Genomic DNA, 24,462 nt, shown 5'->3' with positions numbered 1-24,462 from the left:
TCTCTCCAATCTAATGGAACACAAAGAACTTTAATTCTACTGAGCGACACCGCCAAATGCAATGGTGTAATGTAAAGTAACCAAGTATATTCACTCAAGTACAATTTTGAGGTACTTGTACTTTACTTGAACATTTAAATGTTTAGCTCCTATGTACTTTTACTCCACTGCATGTATTTAATACCTTTAGTTACTTTACAGATGTGGATGCATGATGTGAAATATAATCAAGTGTTGAATCAGACTTCAGTTCCACCTGTAATCCACAAGCTACCCTGCAGTATACAAAGTCATTCAAACTAGCTGCACCTTTTCCAGCTTTGGGAACACTTTAATGATCAATCATTATAAAACATAATATCATATATATTATTCTGAAATGGACCAATCTGCACAAAAAAACCCGACTAATTTCACAGAGCTTGGTGAGATGTGGGACTGAATATGAAACAGCATTAAAAAATCTGAAGCAGTTTGGAATCAAAGGGCGTATACAAATGATTTTGTGTACTAATGGAAGCAGCCTTGTAATTAGACTAGATAAATATAGCATTACAATATACAGGATTTAGTTCTACTGTGCAGTATTTCATTTGACATTGTGTTTTATCTCAATTATATGGAAGATTATAAGGAAAAATATGTGAAATTCCTTTTCTTTTTACTTTGTTTTTTTCTATATGATTTTGTCACATCCCACATTTATTTTTCTAATGTGGCCCTAATCCACTAAAAATAAATTTGACTTTATAAAGTTAACTGATGATTCATTGATTTACAGTTGAGGCCTAAATTATTAGCCCCTCAGGAGTTATGGAACATTTTCCTAAAATTCTTCCCAATGTTTCCAGCATTGATACAACTTGATATAATCAAACATTCACCAGTGCTATTTAGTAGCTTTTGGTACATTGTGGAAAATAAAATACGTTTTTAGACTCGCTTTATATCAAATATAGTGAAAAATTGGTTGGTCAAAAATATTAGCCCCCAGGCCATTAATAGTCAATAGTCTGAGCCACAACTGACAACAAGCTCTTTTAGTAGTTCTTAGGTTGGCACAGGTCTCTTTAGGGATTTTGGCCCATTCTTCCATTGCAAATGGTTCCAGCTGGTCCAAACTGTGTGGTTTCCGAGCATGGACATTCACTTTGAGCACTTGCCAGATTCTCAATAGGGTTAAGATCTGGACTCTGTGCGGGCCACTCCAGCACCTTGGTGTTGGTGTCCTTTAGGAACTGTTGGACCAAGTTTGATGTGTGCTTTGGGTCATTGTCTTGTTGGAAGACCCAGCGACGACCTAAGCGAAGACTAAGAGCAGATCTTTTCATATTATCCCTCAAAATGTCAACATAATCTTTATTTTTCATGAAGCCTTGCACCAGAACAAGGCTCCCTGTGCCTGAGGCTGCAAAACAGCCCCACAGCTTGATGTGTTCTTAGGGTTGAAGGCCTCTCCCTTTCTTCGTCAAACATAAGCAGCATCCATGTGCCCAAAAAGTTCCAGTTTAGTCTCATCAGACCAAAGCACAGACTTCCAAAACTCATCTTTACCTTTCAAATGTTCACGGGCAAACCTCAGTCTGGCTCTGATGTGCCGCTCTTTGAGTAAAGGGGTTCTTCTGGGACGATGGCCCTGAAGCCCACCACGATGAAGAGCCCTCACAACTGTGTTCCTTGAAACATCAACTCCAGAAGAGGCCAAGTCAGCAACAATCATCTTGGTAGATGTCCGGGTATTCTTGCTTACATCTCTGACTATTTTCCTCTTCAGAGTTCTTGAAATCTTGCGCTTTCGATCACGCCTAGGTTTGTTTCTTACAGAATGTGTCTCCTACTTCGCAATGATGCAACGTACAGCAGTTCTAGACACTGTGAAGCGCTTGGAAATAGCAGTGTAGCCTTCCCCCTTTTCATGAGTCTCCACTATCTTCTTCCTGAGCTCAAGACTGATTCCCTTTGTCTTTGGCATGGTGAGTAGGAGTAGTAGTATAGTCCCTCTCAATAAGGTATTCAAGTGCCTGTTTCTTGGAGTCCTTTTATGCTGATTGAATGCTCAGGTGTGGCTTGAAAGCTGATTGGTTGATTAGGTGTGGCTTTCAAACCACACCTAATCAACCAATCAGCTTTCAAGCCACACCTAATCAACCAGATTGATTGATTAGGTGTGTTTTGAAAGCAAAAATTCACACGGAGGCTAATATTTTTTGACCAACCCATTTTTCACTATATTTGATATAAAGCGAGCCTAAAAACTTATTTTATTTTCCACAATGTACCAAAAGCTACTAAATAGCACTGGTGAAGAATTTTAGGAAAATGTTCCATAACTCCTGGGGGGCAAATAATTTAGGCCTCAACTATATACAGGACTGTCTCAGAAAATTAGAATATTGTGATAAAGTTCTTTAATTTCTGTAATGCAATTAAAAAAACAAAAATGTCATACATTCTGGATTCATTACAAATCAACTGAAATATTGCAAGCCTTTTATTATTTTAATATTGCTGATTATGGCATACAGCTTAAGAAAACTCAAAAATCCTATCTCAAAAAATTAGAATAGTTCCTCAGACCAAGTAAAAAAAAAAGATTTATAACAGCAAAACACAATCAAACATTTGAAAATGTCCATTAATGCACTCAGTACTTGGTTGGGAATCCTTTTGCACGGATTACTGCATCAATGCGGCGTGGCATGGAGGCAATCAGCCTGTGGCATTGCTGAGGTGTTATGGATGCCCAGGATGCTTCAATAGCGGCCTTTAGCTCATTAGCATTGTTGGGTCTGGTGTCTTTCAGCTTCTTCTTCACAATACCTCACATATTCTCTATGGGGTTCAGGTCAGGGGAATTTGCAGGCCAATCGAGGACAGTAATGCCATGGTCAGTACACCAGTTACTGGTGGTTTTGGCACTGTGGGCAGGTGCCAGATCATGCTGGAAAATGAATTCCTCATCTCCATAGAGCTTTTCAGCAGACGGAAGCATGTAGTGCTCTAAAATCTCTTGGTACACAGCTGCATTTACTCTGGGCTTGATGAAACACAGTGGACCAACACCAGCAGCTGACATGGCTCCCCAAACCATCGCTGACTGTGGGAACTTCACACTGGATTTCAAGCAACTTGGATTTTGCTCCTCTCCAGCCTTTCTCCAGACTCTGGCGCCTTGACTTCCAAATGAAATACAAAACTTGCTTTCGTCTGAAAAGAGGACTTTGGACCACTGTGCAACTGTCCAGTGCTTCTTTTCCTTAGCCCAAGTCAGACGCCTCTTCCGTTGTCTTGAGTTCAGAAGTGGCTTGACCATGGGAATACGGCTATTGTAGCCCATTTCCCGGACACGTCTGTGAACAGTGACTTTTGATACCTGGACTCCAGCTTCAGTCCACTGTCTTTGAAGCTCCCCCAAATTCTGGAAGCGACTCTTCTTCACAATGCTGTTAAGGCTGCGGTCATCTCTCTTGGTTGTGCAGCGTTTCCTGCCACATTTCCCCCTTCCAACAGACTTTTTGTGGATGTGCTTTGAAACTGCACTCTGTGAACAGCTTGCTCTTTGAGAAATTTCTTTTTGTGTCTTACCCTCCTGATGGAGGGTGTCAATGACGGTCCTCTGGACAGCAGTCAGATCAGCAGTCTTCCCCATACTTGTGATTTAGTTTACTGAACCAAGCTGAGTGTTTTTCAAGGCTCAGGAAACCCTTGCAGGTGTTTCGAGTTAATTAGACGATTCAAGTGATTCGTTGAACACCCTACTAGTATACTTTTTCATGATATTCTAATATTTAGAGATAGGATATTTGAGTTTTCTTAAGCTGTATGCCATAATCAGCAATATTAAAATAATAAAAGGCTTGCAATATTTCAGTTGATTTGTAATGAATCCAGAATGTATGACATTTTTGTTTTTTTAATTGCATTACAGAAAATAAAGAACTTTATCACAATATTCTAATTTTCTGAGACAGTCCTGTATGCCCCATTATGTGAGATGGCTGTGGCTCAGTGGTGTAGTGTGTTGAGGATCACGGGAGCATCCCACTGCAGTCCTTAGGTGCATCTCACTTCGGTTAAATGGAATCCTTGCGTCTCTCACTTGCGTCGTTTCCCTGCGACTAGTCCCTCCCACCAGGGAAGCATGGAGAGACGCAAGGAAACCACGAGAAGCAGGGAAATTTGTTTTAAGAGCAATGGGACGTCCTTTCCTCCGGAGCGTCACGTGAAGCGACGTCCGTTTGTGATGACGCTGCACAGCTGATCGTCTGACAGCAGCCAGATCAGTGCATGCGCTGCATCGTCCAATCAGTGAGCGATACACAGTGAGGGGGCGGGGCGAGTGTCTGAGGATTTCACCGGAGGATGGTCTGAATGTTCCTTGATTATCGCTCCTCTGTTATCACTCCTCGATCCTCCGGCAAAAATAAGGCCACTGGGACGGTACACAAGATACAGAGCCCGAGAAGTGAGGAAATGAAAAATAGTGAAGTGAAGCACCCCTTGTGTCCCTGGGTAAGACACTTCACCCCAAATTCCTCCTGTGGGGACCGCCCACAGTACTGAATATATGTAAGTTGCTAATGAATCAACATTGTTGCAGGAGACAGAACTGAAGCAGACATATTCTGTACCAGATGAGCGCACAGATACAGATACGGACATAGAGACAAAAAGAGACGAGCAGGAAAGACATGGCCTTCTGTGGGCCAAAAGTAGTCGAGATGACCTTACAGCTCAAATTAAGTACTTTTCGAGGCTTATTAAGTACTTTTCCCAGTACATTGATTACACAGTCTTTGAAGATTTGGCAGCATTCACCAAAAACCAAACAAGTTTTTTAGTAGTCAAATATACAGCAATGTTCAGATCAATTACTTATTTCTTTTTTCAATAAAGGTGAATGCATTCTTGTATTAATATCACTTTATAATCATAATATGTTACAGTTTAGACCTAAGATTTTTCATGGCCAGCAACCATTATTATTGTGCAAACCCAGTGGCGAGCCGTGACTTTTTTACCTAGGCCCTTTGACCCCCCTTCCATAAAAAGTTATTACGTCACAGCATTGAAATTGAATGAAAATGAACCTTGTTTTGACTTTGCCTCTTTTGTTGATATTTGTGTTTTATCCAACAATGTGCACCAATACAGTATGTGTCAACAAGGTTTGCAGACATCAAGTATGATATATGAACATATACTGTATATATTATTCAGAATCATGTACGAGGAATTTGACTTGATGTCATGGTGAATACATAACATATAAAACAAAAAAACGAACATAAGTACACAGATAGCGAACTATATTAACAACACTGTAAACAAATATAGATAGATAGCAATTCAATAAAGTGAAGCAGTAATTTACAGCGAAATAGAATGCAGTGAATTATAGAATATAACATATGAAATATGTGCAGTAAGCAATATTTGAACATTGTGTGCATTAATGTAATGCGTATAGAGTCTGCGTTGTGGCTGAGGTAAATGTCAGTGGGGGGGCCGGGCCTCGTTTAAGAGGCCGGTAGCGGAGGGGAAGAAACTGTTCAGGTGGAGAGATGTTCTGGTCCTGATGGAGTGCAGCCTCCTGCCAGAGGGTCCATCTCCCAAATGTAGGCAGAATTATTGATGGTGATTTTAGGATGTTGTGGCTGTTTATCCTCCAGGACTTCTTCAACGCTGCAAACAGAAGGAGAAAGTGTGATGTAAGTTTAGTGGTTCTGTCCTGGAGAGATGATTATTTTACAAAATACAGTTCCTGAAGTATAAGCAGATTGTGACATGGGATTTCAGCCATGTTCTGTGCAAAATAGTCATGGTCCAGTGGAGCAACAGCAAGTGCGGACACCTCGTTCAAAAGGGCCGCACGCCATGCTGCTCCACTCTCACTTTCCCCACATGCACCTTCATGCGCAGCAGGTGGCTGATTGTCCTCCAGGGCGGCGTCTTCTGGAGGTAGTTCGTCCCCAAGCCCGACACAGATGTTGTGTAAAATGACACATGCCGTTACAACCTGTGCACAAGGCAGAGCAAAAAACGAACAAAACAAAGTGTGATGCATAGTATTTTATGTGACTATTCAATTGTTAGACATTAAAGGTCCCATGACATGGCCTTTTCTACTGATCATAATTCCATTATTGAGGTCTACTAGAATAGATTTACATTGTTCAATTTTCCAAAGTCACATTGGTTTATCATACAGCATCTCTGTATAGTGTGTGTATTCACTCTCTGTCCTAAACGGCTTGTTTGAGCTCCTGCCCCACCTCCTTGTGAGCCCAGTGTGCTCTGATTGGTCAGCTCGCCCACTGGCTCGCTGCTGCGAGGAGCTGACAGTGTGAGCTGGCTTACTGGTGTGGTTTCCTGCTTGCTGCGAGACAGTGCGAATGGACGCGGGAAGGGGCGGGGGGTGCTGAGGCCCCATCTGCGAGGCTCCACTAGCACCCGCACCCCCCGCCCCGCACCCCCAAACGCGGCGCACCTACAGTTTAAGTGCGCCACAGTTTTGCTGTGCTGCGAGGCTCCACTAGCACCTCCCCCAGCACGTCACATTTTTGCTGCTAAAAGAGTGTGTGTGTGTGTGTGTGTGTGTGTGTGTGTGTGTGTGTGTGTGTGTGTGTGTGTGTGTGTGTGTGTGTGTGTGTGTGTGTGTGTGTGTGTGTGTGTGTGTGTGTGTGTGTGTGTGTGTGTGTGTGTGTGTGTGTGTGTGTGTGTGTGTGTGTGTGTGGAGCTCAACGGATTGGTCCATTTGGGTATGGGCATGTCCTCGCATAACACGGCTGCTGCATTTATCCTGGGAAATATGTATCACGGAGAGGGCTGTCACCACGCTGCGGAATGTGACACGCCCGTGCTTCAGGTTTCGCTGGAGGAGAGCTGTCAGTTTCTCCAATCGCTTCCGCGAGAGCTGCGCTCTCATGCTGGCTCAGTTTAATTCCACACCCAGATAAACGATTGTCTGAGAGGGAAGAGGACAGCTCTTCTTCCAATTCATTATGAAACCCAGGCTTTGACAGATGCGATACGAAATGTAACGTCTGTAAAGCGACTTCCTCCCTGGAGCGAGCCAGCAAATAGCAGGTCGTCCAGAGGAAACCACACTCTCATCCAGTGGCGAGCCGTGACTTTTATACCTAGGCCCTCTGACCCCCCTTCCCTCTTAAAAAGAAGAGATATTACGTCACAGCGTATACTTCAGCGGAATATCAAAACAGCGGCCCGGGATGCAAAACGCATCAATGACAGCGACCCTCTACCACACAAAAAAACACCATTTATATAAACACCTATCATGACAGGGCACCCACAGCCAAGTGACAATTACAAATGAATTAAGTCGGCACGGCGGCCCACATTGAAAATGACTCAGGCCTACCTTTGATGATCAAATCACTTAAACACAAAGTCCATCCTCGTGTCCTTTTGGATGAAGCACTTGCGGGTCATTCAGCTGATCCTTTGTCACTCCAGTTTATCATTGTAACTCAATCTTGAAAATGACTCGGTTAATAATTTTGCAACGATGTCATCACTATCAACACTGTCAACACTAGACAGTGTTTACCTCTTTGCGTCCAGCTAGTCACACACACAGTTACAATCACACTCCCTGTAATTGACGCGTGCTCTGACCCCAGGCAGGATTCACATACTGTGTGCTGGTCATAACTCATTATGAACCCAGAGCCACATGAGGGACAATCTCTCACACAATTGTTACTCATGTTTACTATGCCATCGAAGTGTCTCTTGTGCTTCAGTAACGGGGTGCTGAAGAAAAGAGGGAGCAGATTGTCGGGCCTCCTTCCTATTTATACTGGAAGGGAGCCCGAGGATGGGGCCCACCTTGCGGGTGGGCGTGGACTACAAGTGTTTCAGTGCTGCGCAGGTGCGCAGGGGATTACCCAATAGCGATAGCCTTAGAGGGCGAAGCCATATACGAAGTAGAAAAGCAAAAGGTGAGCATATCTCTTTATTTTGCTACCTAAAGTAAGTTGACCAGATTTTCAGCATTAAAACCGGGGACATTTTGAGTTTTGCGGTCAATATATCATCGACATATCCAATTTTCTTCACTGTTAAAGAAAAAAGGGGGACAATTCTGGTTCAATGTAATTCTAACATTTGAACTGTTGTGCTGTAATAAACTGATGTGTAGACATACTGATAAAACTGTGTACTGACTCATTACCATAAATTAACTAACTAATTAATGAAACCCTTCCGAAAATCTGATTTCAATACCATGGTAAGTGCAGTTAGACTCGAGTAAAGTCTTAACTCACTTATTGAGTGTTCCATAGTTAATAACAAAACATTTTCAAACTACATATAATAGCCTCTAGTTTATTTGATAATTAACATATGTACAAGATATATAGAGACAACAGACAAGTAACACTAGCAGAATTACACACTATCAAAGACACTTCAACAGAGAGACACAACTGTCAAACACACTATGACAGACAACACTGACAGACACACTGGGACAAACAGATAAAACAATAACAAGCCGGAACTGTCCCATCTGTATCTGTCCATGGGCCTTTATTACGAAGCCGGATTTTCGCTTAGCGGGCTAACTTCAGGGAAAATTCTGGGTTTCTGGTCCTACGATGCTGATTCTCTTTTTAGCGGGCTAGGTCTCCATGGTAACTTATGCTGAGTGGCTAACCTGGTCGGGACCAGGTTAGGTTGCCGGCTAAGAGATCAGTGTATAAAAGCTCCGCCTATCAACCAATGAAATCTCTGTGAAAATGATGTCGCCATTTGTGGATGACACTGTGGAGCTCGGAGCTCAGATTGTGAGAGGCGCTCTCCGGCGGGATAGGATTTTTAGGGAAAGATTAAACCCTTTGGCTTTCTCTGAAGAGTATTTGTATGAAAGATACAGGTTCTCGTCAGAAGGGCTGACTTATCTGTGTCAGCTCCTCGAGCCATATATTGCTAATGCCACACATCGGAGTTGTCCCCTTACAGTGCCGCAGCAGCAGTATGTATTGCTTTGTGATGCTTTGCGATACTTTGTGAGCGGTAGTTTTCTGTATGCTGTGGGTGATGCAGAGAACCTGAGCAAGAATACAGTCTGCAGTGCTATTCATAAGGTCGCACATGCTCTGACAGGGCTCGCAGAGTCCTTTGTTGTGTTTCCTGGCACATGTCCCACGCAGACGATCAAAGAGGGATTTTACAGTATGGCAGGTATTGATATGTGATTATATATTTACAGTGAATGTTGTTCCTATGACGTACACTGTTGTATTTGAGGATGTTATTTTTTTTTCTCCATGCCCTTAAAAGTTCTTTATGAATCATAAAAAAAAAATGAATGAATGAACATTTGCTGCTCAGTACTGTTAGAAATTAAAATCAATGTTTTAATGGGGAAATGTAGTTTAAACATGCCGACAGTTTTAATGCTCTTTTATACTGAAAAACCAGAAATTCTTGTGCACAAGCAGTTAAGCTTTTATTCTGAAAATCCTTCATCTACGGTTAGCATTTAGCATGTGGCTAATATACGATTTCCTGAAGAGGTGAATTTAGTAGCGAAATGATATGGAGTGGTGCAAACCGAAGCCTACTGATTTAACACTACAACTATAGATGTCGAGATACTACCATGCTGAATATTAAATGAAGGTACAGTTTATTTGAATACATTATTGTTTACAGGCGAGAGTAACATGTGACAACATCCGGAATGACCGGAAATCAAACGAGCCGAGAAGTATTTTTTAGAGTATTGATTACAGCGTTTAGAATGTGTTAAATGAAAAGTGATGAAAGAGAATATGAGGAGAAAAGGCGTGTTAAGCATATATTGAATGTGAAAGGAACCAATCCTCTGTTTAAATGCAATAACGGACATTGGAGACGAGGCGAGCCGGCTGGCGGGGAGGAGCCAGCAGAGGATATATAACAGCACCGGAGGAGAGATCCAGTCTCTTCTCTTCCCTATCGAGGAGCGGATCACAGCTGTTTGTCTGACTGAACAATATCATGCTTGTGACCAACCCGCGCCCTTTTTAATTAAAGTACCCAATTGAACTTTCACAGAGACTCCATTTAGTCTCCTTTTAAAGCTTCTCTCCTGGACGGGAGAATAACGAACACAGTTAACAGTACCCAAACATAAATAATAAATATGTCTCATCTCATCATTAAAACATGAAAAATAAAATGACGTGTAATAATGGATTATGACAGAAATGTTACGATCCTTTCCATCAAAATGACGGACAACGAAAAAGTCTAACGCAACCACTGGTTATACCCCAGGCACGGACGCAATGCTGCGCAAATGTGGGTCTGACTCTGCCTCACAGAGGGTGACTGGCTGTCTACATGACGTGGCCTGCCAACATGGCCACTTTCATACAGATCATACACTAATGCCCTCGATTGGTCTCTGTGTTTCATTCAAGCTCGGAAGGGTTTGTATGTGTGGCGCGAGCGAGCGAGAAAGCGCACGCACCGGTTAAGTGTATTGTTTTTGTTAGCATCTGGTGGTAGCTAGCGGCGCTAACGGATATAATGAGCTGTCAACAAGGTGGAGGAGAGTCCTCTCCTGTAAGACTGAGAGATAACTACAGCTCAGGTGAGGTAAAGGACTCTCTGAGTGTTTAGATAGTTAACTTAGTCTAAGTTATCTGTGGGCCTCAAACGGTTCGGTCACCATTTATGTAAACACATATTTCCATTTGAAGGGGGAGTGATTAGTAAAATATGCATGAATAATAAATAAAAAAATGCTAACTAGGTGAATGCCCCCGGACCCCCATAGAGGATTTGAGGTCCACCTCCACTTAAAATATGTTCACATACATCGGTTCCTAAATAGATTTGCATTTTTTTTTAAATAGTAACCCATGTCCATATGTTTATTCTGGGGTAGTAGATTTTAGGGCTATCGCTATGGGCAGCAACGCTGTAAATATTGACAAATAAATCCAGGAAAATGGCACAAAAGAAAACTGATAGCGGCCTGGCTGGGTGTATAATTCCCGGCCTGACTTATTGTCCCAGTCCGGCCCTGTTATACTCCCACCTTCGGGAAGTATTGTTAGCTTAAAGGGGGGGAAATGTGGTATCTTACCTTGTTATTATTACATGTTATTGCATTTGTCCAGCAGGGGGCAAACTTACCTTATGTGTTCCCATGAGGAAGTCCCGGCAAGCATGTTAAAAGTAAAACCAGCTAAACCTACTCCTATGTTGTGGACATATAATTATTGATCACAAGATACAAGAATAAGTAATTTATATTTTCAATCTGAATTTACTTTAAAATAAAAACATCTATATTGATTCTGACTCTTCTACATCCAACTCACAGGTTTATCATTGCTTTGAGAAAAAAGACTATTAATTTAACCCTTTTAGAAGGGAAGATATGGTCATTTGTTCTGGGAATGTCATTTTCGAGCCTGAGACCTGAAAAACAGGCTTAGGGCTTAACAGGTTAAACCCTTTGGAATTATGTTTATTTGACATGTTTATAGAACAAACAATTAAACACTGGCTGTCGTGGAACATCTGAATCTCTAAAAAATGTAATTGTATTTCTCACTTACCTACCTTAACGTGAACCACAGTGGTGTTTAAATCAACGACATCCTGGGAGGAACTCTTACTTGCCGACGCCAAACAAAACCGCGAACACCAGGCTTATAAACATTATTTATCTTTAGTGACCCCCTCAAGTACACCTAAGGGTCCCTGTAGCTCCGATAGGGAACCACTGATGTAGATAAATCATACATTTCACGTTTCATAAAATGATACATTTCTCTTCACCTGCCTCTTGAGGTGAGCTGTAGCTGACCTGCAGTGTCGGACCACTCTGCTTATTAATGTCATATTTCATCACACAATTTCAATAATTGAGATACAGCGTGACATTGAGAGTCCTCGGCTCACAGATGAAAGTTGAAACTGTTTATATATATTTAAGCAATAGCTCACGACAGGCCGTGCTATATGCTCATTATATCACAGCTAAGCGGCGTGGTTCGGCCCGACGCGAAGCTTCGCGTGTGACGCTTCGCGTCGGGCCGAACCACGCCCCTTAGCTGTGATATAATGAGCATATACCACGGCCTGTCGTGAGCTATTGCTTAAATATATATATTCATGTCGCTTCTAAGCCTGTAGTTGAGTGCTGCAATGGCCTGAATCCGTGCTCATCTACATTTCAAAGGTGATGAAAAGTAACTAAGTACATCTACCATGTTATTCTACTTTATACTTCTACTGGCCTGGATTTCAAAGGAAAATATTGTACTGACTTTATTTTATAGCTGTAGTAGTTTACATTTACACAAAAAATGTGATCCACCTATTAGACATGATGCATTGGATTAAAGGCCCCCTTATATTTGAGCACTGCCATATCCTTTAAGAAATGATTGTGCCTCACGACAAACCTTACAGAAGAGCCACTGAATTTGTATTTATTTTTGTAGCAAAGGATTATAAATTACACAATAAGTTATATTGTTTGCATGAGCAAAACTATATAAAAAATACAAATCATATAATTTAATGTAATATAATATAATCATGTCAAAATATAACATTGAAGGCTTCATAATTAGATGCTCTGAAAGGGGGACATTTTTAAATTTACCATGCCGGTAATTACTCAAGTACAATTTTGAATGTAGGACTTTTAATCACTTTACATGTATTTTTTTACTTTAACTGTATACTATATGTTTTGCTTAATGAAGGTAAATCACCTTAAAATACATTATATGTATTAAAACATTACGGAAATGAAAAAAGAAAAAACTCTTTATATACATTTTTCTTTTAAAGTCATTTCTAAAAAAGTTGATAACCCCAAATATGACCATATCAAAACTAAATGGAAACGTTGGCAGCCCTCTTGACTAATAATCCAAACTGTCAGTACGCTGTTACTGTTACGGATAAATTAAACTGAGGCTTTTTCCTATTCATCACAACAAGGTGATAAGCAAACTTATCACAGTTTGTGTTGATCCTCCTGATGGGATGGCCATGGGATTTCGTGTTTCCCATTCTCCTCTCTGTCCCTCGGGGGGACGAGAGCAGCTTGTTCCCACTCAGCCGTAACTTCCGCAGCTATTTATAGAGCCCACCACCAATTGAGGCCCAGACATTATTCTTTGGCTGCAGTGTGGAGGAGTTTTACCCAAAAGTGGCTTATGGAGCAAGTAGGGTCAGCTCCTCACGGGATGAGGAGGACACCCTGCTCCTCCCTGTCTTTGTCATTCTCTCTCATCGTCAAGTCCTGTCTTGCTCTGAGTCATCCAGATGAGAAATATATCTTAGAAACAGTGAAGCCGCAGCCTCTCCAGAGCTTCCTCTTGTTTTTTGTTTGTACTCCCTTTCCATCACTCCATGCGATTCACAAACATGAAATATCCAGCATATTTTCTCAGCAGTGACTCGAGTCCCATGTGCCCCGCTGAAGATCAGTGGCGCAGAGAATGCAGCAGATTGTAGGGACTTAATGTTTAATAAAATCCTCTTTTTTCCCATTTAAGGCTGAGGCAAGTGACTTCTAGTGAAATAAGTCTAGCTTTACAGCTCTAGCACTGGATCCCTTTGGCTGCCATTGTAGCCTTGGTGATCAATCATCTGATTTGGCTTGGAGACCATGTTTGGAAAGGAAATATATAAAGCTGAGCTGATATTTCTGACAAGAGATATATAGAAGTGTTTCACCATTATCTCCAGGCCTGAGTAAGCAACCATAATGAGGACGAATAGGGTTTCTCTGTTGTGGCTTGGACCAAACATCATAACATATTCTTGTAGGAATACTTCTTACCATTTTTAGTGATAGCATTGACCTGCAATTGTTATTAAGGGTTTACATAAATCAGGTTTCATAATCAGCAGATTTATATTCCAAGTATGGATGTTTTTCAGGTTGTCGGTCTGTAAATGGTACATCCTAATGTGCACAGAGACAAATTCAATTGAAACCAAGTTAATACCAATATAATATTGGCAGCCATCAACCCTTACCCACTTTGATTTCGGAATTGCTTCTACTTTAAAAGCAATATCTTCAATAAGCGTCAATAACACTGCATGAATTTATGCATATCTCTTTTCTCAGTTTGACTCCACTTTCAGCATCTTATAAAAGCTTAAGCAGTGTGTCAAATTTAGTTCTATAGGTGTTTCACTAAAATAGCTGTCCTGTAAAATACATTCCTTGGGGTCTTATTATCAACACAAAGAGAGCTGACTCACTTTGAAATGCTATCTTCACATGCCCTTCATTCTCTCTGTCCTCAAAACTGTCTGTAAAAAGGTTTAGAGGTCATTTCCTGTCTACGTGGGAGGCAGCAGCTTCAAATAGAGCCTTAAAAAAGAAGACTCTGTCCGACATATTTGAAAACACAGTCGTTCTTTCACAGAGCGAGATCAGATTCATCTCAGTGAATCAAGGACAGAGAGACGGAAGGTCCTTTATTTTTTTTTGTAATATGTTAAACAGCGATAACAAAAACATGCCTTCCTGTTTCCCCAAAGCTGTCTCAATTAAATTGAATATTTTTAAAGATTGAATAATATAAAAATGTAACAAAATCACAGCTATATTTCTCTCTTACCAAGAGCAAGAAGACAATTATCAATCCCATATGTGTATTTTAAATATAGTCAGGACATGGTTAGCCTAGCTTAGCAATTTTTAACAAAAGTGTTTGTAGCTTTCGGGAGTTATATTACAGTGAGGTTGCCAGGTTCATCAACCTCAGCTTTACTTGGTTTAATGCTAGGCCAATGAGTAAATGTTAGCACAATAATATGCTAAACTTGGTATAAATATGGTGAACACGGTAAATACACCTAACATCAACATGTTGGCATTGTCATTCTGAAGCCTGTTTATGGGCTCAGAACAGTCTCATTATACACACATGCACACAGAAGGATTCACACTTGTATTTCATGATCCGCAAAAGGATTCACACTTGTATTTCCGGATCCACACTTGTGTTTTTCAATGCACACACAAATGTGTTCCGTTTCATATACATGTAAATAAAATCCAAACACAGAAACAAGTTTTACATATGTATTTTTGATCCACACATATTTGTTTTCCGTTTAAATCCCCTGAACCTGCAAACACAAACCGCTTTCTGTGCATGGATCGCTGTGCATTCGTGTGTGGGTTTTTTTGAGACTCCCCTGACGCTCACCCGATTCCTACTTGTAATTTCTCTCATCTATAGCCAATCAGATGTCTCCTCCAGTCTAAGCCAATCACATGAGCGCGCCCCCACGAGGGTATGATTTCTTGCGTTCATGACACTTCATATACGCATTTTGCGCAGTCCGGTCAGCTCGCTAAACAGAGAGCGGAGCATCAGTTGATCATGCAGAGCTGCGTGTCTCCGTCAGACTCAGCAGCTGATCTGATCTCTCTCTCGCGTCCGGTTACACTTCACTCGCGTTTATGTCCATATCGATCAGATCCAGCTCTCCTGATCGGCCTTTATAGAGAGCACCGATCAAACTATTTAGAGTGAATATCGGCCGGTAATGACCGGCGGGGCTCCCCCCCGTTGACAGTTCACTGTCTAGCACTGGCTTTGTAGTGCACTGATCGATTAGGCTAAGCTAACCTGCGCTGCTCCCTCCACACTCACAACAACTTCATACAGACATAAATAAAGCAGCTGTATTCGCCATACAGGAAACACACATTTAAAACGGTTTTGCCTGCCATTTTTGTGTACACACAAGCATTCATCAATGGTTCGGAAAGTGGGGCTGTACCTTAATAATATAAAGGCTTGTATTTGCGTGCATTTCCTGTTCAGAAAGTGGCAATGTACTGAGAGTGGAGGCTCCATGGACCTTTCAGCTCCGGACTGCGCAAAATGCGTACATGAGGCACTACGTCATGAACGCAATAAATCTACCCTCGTGGGGGCGCGCTCATGTGATTGGCTTAAAATTGAGGAGACATCTGATTGGCTATAGATAGAACAAATTACAATTACGAATCGGCTGACCGTCAGGGGAGTCTCAAAAAACCCACAGACGAATGCACAGCGATCCGTGCACAGGAAGCGGTTTGTGTTTGCAGGTTCAGAGGTTTTAAACGGAAAACAAATTTGTGTCTATCAAAAATACACATTTAAAACTTTTTTCTGTATTTGGATTTTATTTACATGTATATGAAACGGAATCCATTTGTGTGTGCATTGAAAAACACAAGTGTGGATCCGGAAATACAAGTGTGAATCCTTTTGCGGATCATGAAATACAAGTGTGAATCCTTCTGTGTGCATGTGTGTATTATGAGACTGTTCTGAACTTCTGAGCCAACCCAGTCTCATGGCATTTCGTGTTCACCAACACGATTTTTAATCTATTGATTCGTGTTCACCAACACGATTTTCCCCTTTTTTTCGTGTTGCACAGCATGATTGTAAAAGCAATGTATTTCTATTGGTAATCTATATATATGATGAATTGGAAATGGGGAACCCTGATGTAAACAAGACGAAAGTCTTTCTCTGGTCTGCATCCCCTTAACAATTGTATGTTTTGAGCTGTACTATACTCTACCCAATATACAAGCTGTTAATAAACTTTTCAATCAATCAATCAATCTCACAGCATTACGTGTTATAGGAAGACCGGAAGCTGTGTGGTTCATAAAAACATGTTCTTACTCAATATCAAGCCACAATTATTGCTTTTATTTTAAATCGTATAATTTCTGACTTTTGTTGCCATCTCTGAGGAAAATAAATGGGGCTGAGAGCCTCAGGATACTGAAATCTGTATTTTTTAAATATTTTTTTCCTTCTAATTTGTTATTCTTTTCAAAATAACACACTGCTATTTACTCAACAATAACACATAATCATCCTTGTTTTTATTTATTGGTTTATTTCTATAATCTCGGGATGTTTTTACGTCCGTCAGGAACTGAATTTCAAAATAAAAATAACCGGAAACAGACGTAGGCCTCTAGGAGTTTAGGATGGCCAAAGACACTACACTACCCATAATCCCCAGCTTTCGTTTAGGACTACAGTCCCCGTGATTAATCTTTAAGCTCTGGGATTGGATATTGGAGTGGCAGTGCGCCAAGGTTATGCCTAGCGTCAAACAGCTGTTTGAAATGGAACGAAACCACGCCAGACTATCCAAAACTGGAATCGAACGCTCCCCCAGAACTACACATGCTGGCTATTGTGTTTCGCAAAATGTTCTATGGGACGTCTCTACTGAACGTTTTCGTTTTTCCAACAATTAGAAGTTGCCATGACATTGGTGTTATCAAATGTAAAACATATAATTAATAAATGGGTGAAAATCGCTTGTGTCTATAATGCGCAGCATTAATATATATACCCACATGACAGCTCATTGTTACTTTGTAATTCTACTCCACTACAATACAGAGGTTAACCTGGTATTTTTACTCCACTACACTTATTTGATTCTGATTAATGATGTGAAATATAAACAACCCTTAAATCAGACTTTAGTTACACCTGAGTAAAATTCAGGGAAGGTGATTGTCAAGTGCCAACAATCAGGAGAGATATTTGATAGTTGGTGCTTGAGAAGACTAAACATTTATCTGCAATTGACATGAATGGAAACGAGTAATAAAGTATATTCATTACTCGTTATTCTCTACTAATAGTTAATTAAAGACTGTATAATGGCTATTTTGCACATCCCTTTCAAGATTTTCGAAGGTTATTGACATATCATATACACAACTACGGTGTATGCAATGAATGAAAATCTTGGGTCACAGGTTCCTCAACAGCGCATTACAAGACATCTATCAATATGTGTATTCCTCCACCATTAAACGGTCATATTCTGCACATTTCTAATACTATCTACATACATAAGAGTATAATTCATACGTATAATATCAGTTAAAATAAGTGCTTCAACATAGTTAACATTGCAGGAAAGCAATATATTAGACGTTAAGTACTTTGTCAGGCTTAATATTTATCTGTAGATACCCCCAAAGCTTTTTTCTTATTTAAAAGAAGACCTTAATCTAAAGTATTATTTCATGTTTCAATAAAGGTTAATTCGTTTTTCTGTTTTGCACATCCTCATATTAATATCTTTGTACATCCTGCACTAAACTGTTTTATTGTAGAGATCACTTATAGTATCTTCTTGATTTTTTATATTCTATATTGCTATCATTGACCTTCTACTTTCCCCCTATGTATGTACTCTTAATATTTTTTTAATCAAATATAACACATAAAAACAATAATTAAATAACGTGCTTTAACCACTAGGCGGTGCACACAAGTTACACACAGCCATAATAACTTTGTATTATTAGTAGGGCCGGGACTTTAACGCGTTAATTAAGATTAATTAATTACACAAAAATTAACGCATTTTAATCGCACTTATTTTTGCACCGCGGAACGTTTCTCACTGGATGAGTTTAAGGGGTACCGATTATACTGGAGCACCAACTAACGTTCATGACTTCAGACAACAACAAACCACAGTGAACAATTGTCAAACATGAACGAAGAAGCTGATGAGACCGCTTTGGTTGGCCCCGTGGATGGGACATTTTGTTTTAAAAAACGGACGGATGGAAGCGTCAATAAGAGCACGGTTGTTTGCAAATTATGCAAAAAAGGAATTTGCATATCACCGCAGCACATCAAGCCTCAAGTATCACCTCAATACAAAACATATAGCAGCTAGCGTGGAAGCTAGTGTGGACGTTAGCCTGACTCGGAGTACAAGGACCCACACCCAATTCGCGTTGATCAAACAGTGGCCTATGCAACAGAGAGATTTTATTTTTCATCAGGATATTGGAAGAATAGGAGGGATTGAGGTCAATCACTGGCACTTTTTTATTTTATTTTAAATGGTACACTTTATGTTGAACTATTTATTATGTTGTTGGTGCAACTGGCACTTTATGTTGAACTGTTTATTGTTTTGGCCAAGGTTATTGAGAGAGTTGGACTGAAATTGATTAGATTTTTTAAATCAACTGTTGTTAAATCAACCAAGTCTGTTATGGCCTCTGAAGCAACAGAGAGATGTTTTCTAACAGTCAGGGTTTCCAATGTTCTGAATGTACTTGAAAGTATTGTGCTTTACTTAAAAAACAAAGTATTATAGTTTACAGAAGGTCTACCTACCTATAGGCTACCTGCATCTCTGAAATGTACTATATTCCTAAATATGCTATTGCTACACTTTATGGCAAACATTGCACTTTTCTGTTGGTCATGGTTAAGTACCACCTTGAAAAAAATAAACAATGTTTTGTTTTTTAAGCTTATGTATTCAGTCATTGTTCAATGGTATACTAAAATCCATGTGAAAAAAATTGCTTCTCACTGTTCTCAGGTCAAATATTTATATGTGATTTAAAAATGCGATTAATTTCGATTAATTAATTACAAAGCCTCTAATTAATTAGATTAATTTTTTTAATCGAGTCCCGGCCCTAATTATTAGTGTAGGACACTTATGTATGTACAACATCTGAAGATGTGTAGTTTTATTCATGTTTTCACAAATGTTACAGCATATTGCTATACTATTTCAGACTCAGTATTTACATTCTTATATTCAAAGAAAATCAGTAATATCTTTAAAAACGACAAGTCCTTTTACATCAGCTGTGCACCGTTATGGTGTAAATATAACCTATCTACGAATTAGATCAAATGTAAAAGTCAGCCGAATTAGTGTTGATACTGCAAGGAGACGTATTTTGTGAAGAGAAATTGAAGATGTTGTTTAATTGTTGATATATTTATGATCCACGTCAAGTATTCAGTTTCGGCGGAATTTCTTCCAGTTTTTCCAAAGGTCTTCTAATCAGGGCTCTATAAATAAAGAACTACGGCAGATCTGTAATATGTAATGCAGCCGAACTGTGTATTACAATGCCGTTATGTGATGACTTTCAAAGAGAAAAGCAAGAACACTCGGAATTAAGTATTATTTTATTATTTTAAAATGTTTTTCCGATTTCATGTCATATAAACACCAAATCACAACATGCATTGCGGCTAAAACATCCAATCGGCGAGCTTAAACCATAGCTGAGGATCTTGGGTAATCGCTCGAAATGCCTACGTCTGTTTCCGGTTATTTTTATTTTGAAATTCATTTCCTGACGGACGCCAAAAAAGCCCCAGATTATGGAAGTAAACAAATAAATAAAAACAAGGATAATTGTGTGTTATTGGTGAGTAAATAACAGTGTGTTATTTTGAAAAGAATAACAAATTAGAAGGAAAAGATTTAGTATTCTGAGGCTCTGAGTCCCATTTATTTTCCTCACAGACGGCAGCAAAAGTCCGAAATTATACGATTTAAGATAAAAGCAATAATTGTGGCTTGATATTGAGTAAGATTTTTTTTTTATGAACCACACAGCTTCCGGTCTTCCTATAACACGTAATGCCGTGAGACTACCGATAGAAACACATTGCTTTTAAAATCGTGCTGTGCAACACGAAAAAAAGGGGAAAATCGTGTTGGTGAACACGAATCAATAGATTAAAAATCGTGTTGGTGAACACGAAATGCCATGAGACTGGGTTGTCTGAGCCCATACCTGTTAGCATGTTTAGGTTAGTATTTAGCTAACCTCAACTCAAAGCACTGCTGTGCTTATGTATAACCTCACAAAGCTGTGATCATGGATGGAGACTGTATACTTGAACTTTGGACAGAACCAGGCTATTTTTTGCCTGCTTCTAATCTTTATGCTAAGCTAGGCTAACCACATCATGCCTCCAGATCTGTACTTGAATATGCTCTCAAAGTAAGCAGATACAGGTTATTCTCCAAACTGGCTAAGGAGAATATAATTGCCACTTCCTGCATTTTGGAAAGTGCCTTTGTTCATGCATGCAAAACAAAAAGCAGAATTGCCCTCACAGGAGTAAAGACTCATACAAAAAAATTCCCTAAAATGTACTAATTGCATACACAACATAAAGTTTGTCTAATAGTGGTATTATTTAGCACCTCTTTTAAAGGGCCCAGCTTGGTGCCCTGAGGTCTGCCAGGCATGTGTCTTGGCACCGAGTCTTCTCTTTTACAAGAACAGATTGTTGTTGTTTTTACTGGCCAATTTGTTTTAGTGAAAAAATAACATGTCCCAGCGGTTCAACGGTAAAGTTTCATTATAGCGTTGTTTTTATTGGTATTTATGGAACTCTGGATACAGCTCAGCTGGAGCCAGAGGAATGCTAAAAATACACCGGTGGTGAGAAAAGGCAGTTCCCAAATGGACTGCGATACGCGTACATAAACACAGACTTATAAGGCATTAGAATACTTTGTCCTTTCAAATCATTCTTTTTGTGACTAAATCATTGAGCCAACCCCCCTCTGCCTGACCCCTCTTCTCATGGTCTAACCCCTCACTTCCTGTTGTATTTTGGGGTAGGCTCAGTTGGAGCGTGAGAATGCTTTTGGGGCAGGCTGTTTTGACCCAGTGGTATTTGAAGTAACACACACACTCACATAGCTTCGAACATTTCAGTTTAAACCTTACCCTAATGCAAAGACACAGGGCTTGGGATTTATTAAAGGTCATATAGGACGTTGTACCTTTCAATTTGACAAGTAATCAATACTTTTTTACTTAATAAACAAAGACCAAATGTTAATATTTTATTGTATATTCTGTGGTGCTTTTGAAGCCAAATAGTGAACTTGTTTTTATCCAACACAGGTCCAATTAAAATGGGAAGAGGGAAACAAAGCATTCTTGTTTCAAACAAATATGTTTGGCAAATAGTTTCCTTGTGTTTGTAGCACCAGACTGTGGCGTGGTGGCCTAAACTCATTGGCCAGCCTGATCAGGGGTTCACTGGGATTCTGAGTCACCACCATCCATCTTCAGCTCCACAGCTGTCAGTCATCATGCCTTAAGACAAATAATGTCTCCCAGAAACAATGTGAAAGAAAGTTGTTGTGGGGGTTGGAGATGGGGTGGCAAAGCAGACCCCAGATTGGCCAATTTTAAAGTGGGATTTAATGACAGAACCTCCCTGGGGTGTTCGCACAGTAAACATCTCCCAGAGTTCTCCCACAGCCAGGCTGGCTCTCCTCCAGGACTCCCACACCCCGGAGTCCTCTGTGGAGCCTGACTGAGAGTCCTTCTCTGGGCTGAGCAGAGGTGGGAGAAGTACTCAGATCTTGTACTTGAGTAATAGTAGAAGTAGCAGAGTGTAGCAATACTTTGTTACAGTAAAAGTCCTGCATTCAAAATGTTCCTAAAGTAAAAGTACAAAAGTATTATCATCAAAATATAGTTATAGTCATTGTGCAGATTGGTCCATCTCAGAATAATAGATATGATATGTTTTATAATGATTGATCATTAAAGTGTTCTCAAAGCTGGTAAAGGTGCAGCTAGTTTGAATGACTTTGTATACTGCAGGGTAGCTTGTGAATTTACTCCAGGTGGAACTAAAGTCTGATTTAAATCTGTAAAGTAACTAAAGGTATTAAATACATGTAGTGGAGTAAAAGTACACCATTTACCTCTGAATTGCAGTCGAGTAGAAGTAGCAAGACATTGAAATACTTAAGTAAAGTACTACAAATTGTACTTTGTCACAAATCTACTTAGTTACTTTCCCCCCTGGGTCTGAGCGTCACCCCCCTCTCCTCCCAGCCTCTGCAGGTCTCAGGGTTCATTACAGGCTCTGGTGTTGACCACAGTCTGGTCAGATTAGTGGTTGTCAGACTGACGGCTGAGTGCATGGTGGTTGTGTTCTGTGGGTGGTTGGAAATGGATGGTCTCCATTCTGTAATTTTCAAGGTTGGCAGTGTCACCACAATGACAGTCACGCACTTTAAAAACATTCAATCCTTTCCACACATTGTGTCCTCTGTCAGAAAGAGTGATTATATGGATGTACTGAGTCAGAGTGATGCATTACAGCACGATAATGAAGGCTATTCAACAAACAGCATCTTTTTCTGGTGACCTTGTCAACAAATGACTAACACTTGTGCACAACGTTACCATTAAATCAGAAGGTAGGGTCCCACGAGTTAGTAAAGTAAGACTGAAGCACTCTTTTGTGCACCAGTCAATCTTCAAATTAAATACAGAGTTAAATCCCAGGTCAAATGTACGCTAGAGGTATACAAGTTGTTTTTCCAGAGATCTAATGATATGTTAAATGTCTGTTTCCTTGAATCGTGACTAAATATTTGTCCTTGTTTGATGTTGCAAATCGAGCTGCTGTGATGCAAGAAACATTTCAGATTAGATGTAATGATTAAATAATTTAAGTATTATTGTATCTTTGAACACAACCTCTAGTGTGCCATGTACATTTTTCAAGGGTAGTTGTTGCTTTGACCATAATGCTCCACACAAAAAATCAGTGCACCTGGTGCACATTTTTTTTTTGTTAACAGGAGAAATGTCAACAAAATAACTACTATCTTAAACAATAAACAATTCAACATAAGTGAAAATTGTCCATCACTTTAAAGAATCAATAATACTTGTATTTGTCCCACAGAAGGGAAATGTATATTGTTACAGCTGAAGTAAAGATCCAATAATAATCCATAATGTAAATTTAGAGGGACGCATAAATTACATACATTTCAATTGACAAAATACACATCCAGTACCAGTGTAGCGTGTATAAAGTAGTGTGATAGCAGTCAGGTGATTGTGTTAAAAGTGGAAGTATATATATATATTCCACAGTTATTTACAGATTTATTATAGAAGTGAAATTGTCTAACTAAGTCCATCCTGTCCATCAAAGGTATAGCAGTCAGTAGTTATAATTATAAAGCGGTATATATCTATTGCACATAAGTAATATTGCACAACAGGGGTGTGATAGTCGTTGTTATATGTATGAGCACACAGCATCAGGATGTAAACAGAGTGTTCCTCGTCTCTCCTCAGTCCTGCTCTCTGTCAGCCTGTCAGGTTCAACAGCGTCATTTGTGATGCCACGATCTACCCGCACAGTGGAATAGCCTCAGGTCCTACCTGGATTAGTTTAGCTCCCCTCTGGGCTCTTTTCTTCTCCTCCTGGGTGGTCACTTTGCCCTTGGTAGTGTTTTGGTCCGGCAGGTCTGACTCACTGGCTGGGTGGTCGGAAAATTCTGTGGGAGGTGATTCCATCAAGGTCTGCTGCACCTAATCCATGTTTCCTTCTCCAATGTGGATGAGTGTATCTCTCTCATATGACTGTTGTGTGTTCGGTGCAAAGACTAGAGTTTAGCAACCCTTTCTAAGAACCTCCAAGTGAGGAGAAGGTCAGGATTGTTTTGTTGGTTTGGATAAAGCGTCATTTCTGAATATTCCCTAACTTCACGCTTACTCACAAATATCGAATTATCGTGAATTTTCCTTAAAAGACTAATTGCCAATGATGACTAAGTTATTGTATTCAT

The 24,462-nt window shown here is 40.0% G+C and overlaps 1 long non-coding RNA gene across 1 annotated transcript; it reads right to left on the bottom strand.

The window, feature by feature from the left end:
- Positions 1–5,479: 5,479 nt before the first annotated feature.
- Positions 5,480–24,169, bottom strand: LOC307032067. Its single transcript, XR_013806152.1, has 3 exons — positions 24,056–24,169; positions 5,911–6,019; positions 5,480–5,685 (listed from the first exon to the last, which is right to left on the bottom strand). It is a non-coding gene; the product is annotated as an uncharacterized lncRNA (long non-coding RNA).
- Positions 24,170–24,462: the final 293 nt, after the last annotated feature.

Source organism: Notothenia rossii (assembly GCF_949606895.1).
Source record: "Notothenia rossii genome assembly, chromosome: 3".
NCBI lineage: Eukaryota > Metazoa > Chordata > Actinopteri > Perciformes > Nototheniidae > Notothenia > Notothenia rossii.
Note: the sequence above shows the minus strand (reverse complement) of the source record. Positions and strands in the feature narration are given on the sequence as shown.